General features: G+C 35.6%; 1 long non-coding RNA gene across 1 annotated transcript; it reads left to right on the top strand.

Moving 5' to 3' along the window:
* Positions 1 to 1,732: 1,732 nt before the first annotated feature.
* On the top strand, positions 1,733 to 2,993 carry LOC142104039 (uncharacterized). Its single transcript, XR_012679502.1, has 2 exons — positions 1,733 to 1,807; positions 1,966 to 2,993. It is a non-coding gene; the product is annotated as an uncharacterized LOC142104039 (long non-coding RNA).
* The last annotated feature ends 225 nt before the right edge of the window (positions 2,994 to 3,218 follow it).

Raw genomic sequence — 3,218 nt, forward strand, 5'->3', positions numbered from 1 at the left:
CGCCCCCTCCCGTTGTGGTTGCCGGCTGGGACCACTCTGATTTGCTGGCCACATTTAGCCCCGCCCCCCGCTCGCGCTTAGCCCCGCCCCTCCCATTTTAATCGGCGGCTGGGACCTAGCTTTTTGCTGTTAGGGGGGGGGGGGGGCGAATGCCCCGATCGCCCCCCCCTGGATCCGCCACTGATTTTCTGTCCAGTTATAATACTGACAAAATACATCCCAGTTGTAAGACAGCCGTATTACATCAGGAGATCCATGAAAATCATTGATCATTTTTTTTGTTTTGACATTTGATATATGTTCAGTCCTATGGCGCACTTGTCCATGATACTTGATGGTTTTTAGGGATTGGCACCCAAAAGACAGGGAGCGACACTGGACTATGTACTTTTCAGAAATTGCTACTTTAAATTAACCCCTTCAGTATGAGCGTTTAAGAATATGTTATATTTTATAACACATTAAAAGCTAAGGACCTGAATGCTCGTTAACAGCACCAGTAAGGCAATTAACTTCTAAATGCTCAGAGAGCCGTTACCTGCTCCTAACATAGGAGGTTTTCTATAGCTCTGAGAAGCTCTCCAATAATAAATAGTCTCCTATGTTTGGAGAGTTGTACACTATATTTATTTTTTTAAATATGAATACATATAATGGATATGGGTCCAGACTTATATAACATGGCCGCCAGGACTGAATGTGTACAATGACCCTGACAAAGTCACAGGAAAAATCTAAAAACATAGGGAGGTACACAGGGATGTGCATTAAAGAACAGTGTGATATTGACTGAGCCTTCTTCAGGAGCCCATTATATTAAGGTGGAGTTAGGTGGAGCGATGTATATTGTTTATTTGTTTATTTCAATAGGTAAAGTCTTCCAGCGTGTATATGGAACAACATGTCCATGGCACAACACTAGGCACTCCACAAATCTGCAGGTTATGGGAATAAGTTAATTAAAGGTAATACACATTCTAATAATATACAGACACCAGTGTTTCAGTCACACAGTAAAGACCATCATGCAGAGACCTGATAGTTTGTTAGTGATCAGTGTTTCAGTGGAATCCTCACCAACCTCTAGATCTGAGCTGCTGAGAGAGACCAACAAGCAGCAGAACTGAACATTGACAGTGTTGCTGGTGTTCTCCTACTTCATCAGAGGAGTCAGTACCGGACATTTACTCACCCGACAATATGCAGATGTGCAGCACATTTCATTTCACTTATTAAATCCTATTAGTTGTTTAAATGATAAGAGTAACAGCAGTTTGTGTTATTTCTCTTAATATATAAGTTGAAGACAATAGACAATATCAATATAAACCAGGATTTTATTTAGTTATTATAATAGTGTAACCAGTTATCAGCACTATAAATATAACTTACACATCTCTGTGATTGTCTCAGTGCTAGAACTCACAATCTAATATCTCTGCCCCAGAATATGTGACAGTATTACAAATCCTACCACCTAACACATTTCCAGAACTTGTATGTTATATGTTATGATGTTCAAAGTCTATTAACTTAACATTTTATTATACAGTCTCTCAGCATCTTGTTATATAAATGGTCAACTGACTTCTACATATTAAAAGATTGCAATAAAATGAGATATAATGTGAATCATTTGCATATTTCCTGTTTTACATACACAGAATATAATGTTATTTCCCTATAGATTTTATTAGATATAAATAGTTTATCCTTATACCCAGTGATCTGTGTCTGTGACAGTCCAGAGACATAAAGATGGTTACTCTAACATATCTGTTCTGTACCGTTTATCTTTATATTCAAGGTATTGTAATTTTTTTTATATTAATTGAATAGCATATTGGAAATATAAAGAACATAAAATGAGGCAGGAATATTAGGATGATAGCATGTAATTTATATTACCTGTTGTCACCACTAATTATATTAGTATGTAATATAATATTTTCTTTGTGTTATCAGCTTCATGTTGAGAGATTGTGTTGATTCGGACTCCAGATTATATCTCCGTGTCACCAGGAGGTAAAGTCACCATCTCATGTACATCCAGGTTCAGCCTCTATTACAGTTCAAATTCCAAACATCTTTTAAGCTGGTTCCAACAGAAACCAGGACAACCTCCAAAACATCTTATCTATTGGGCAAGCACTCGTGTGTCTGGAACCCCAGACCGGTTCATTGGATCTGGATCAGGATCTGATTTCACTCTTACAATTAATGGAGTGAAAGAAGAAGATGCAGCAGATTATTACTGCTTTCAGCATTTCCTCCCTTGCACACAGTGATACAGAGCTGTACACAAACCTCCTTCCTCTTTCTCTGCTGTGCCCATATTTACTGTTTAATTATTTTAAACAAAGAAGTTAGAAACCAAATTCTTATATTAAGAGATGTGATGATAGGGCTACACCAACATAGCTGCCTATAAAATATTATTATATTTATATTACGTTGAGGTAAATTAAGGATAAGTTGCAAATAAACCTCAGAAGATAAATTAAGAACGATATCAAGTAAAAATCATAAATGTTTGGATTCCAGCCTCTAAACTTTTCTAAATATGAAAGACTATCACAACATGGTGCTTGCTAAATATACATTTAAGATATTTATAATTATGTGTATAATTGTGAAATCTTGTTGATATCCTCAATATGGGGCCTATTTATTATAGGGAAAAAACATTTTTTCTCCTTATTTATGAAGCCCTCCCTCCCAGTGATAACATACGTGGTGTAGGTTGGAACAATACAATAGGAAAAAGAAACAGGAGAAAAGTTCTACCTTAATGGATGCACTCAAATGTTTACAATTTATGAAATAATTACTTTATTATAATCTTGTTTAAAATATCCAGTGAGCGAAATAATTAAAATATAGAATAAGAAGTGAAGTCAAAGAGAGAAAATAGTTATAACAAGGTGATTGTTCACTTATTAGTACTACTAGTTCCCAATATGTCAGACTTCAATAAAATATTTATATTTGTACATCTTGTGTGAACATCTTTTATTTGTTTATTGTTTCTATACGTCCTGTGTATCTTTGTCTCCTATTATAATTAAGGTAATCAAGAAGCTCCGGCTTCTAAATGTGAATTACACTCTAATATACTTCGTTATTTGTGCATTCAGGTTATCTCTGGTTAACTGTCATGTTCAGTTACAACCAAGTCACCCGCTTATATTATATCCAGGATAAATAAGAGTGATTAT

Source organism: Mixophyes fleayi, chromosome 1 (assembly GCF_038048845.1).
Source record: "Mixophyes fleayi isolate aMixFle1 chromosome 1, aMixFle1.hap1, whole genome shotgun sequence".
NCBI lineage: Eukaryota > Metazoa > Chordata > Amphibia > Anura > Limnodynastidae > Mixophyes > Mixophyes fleayi.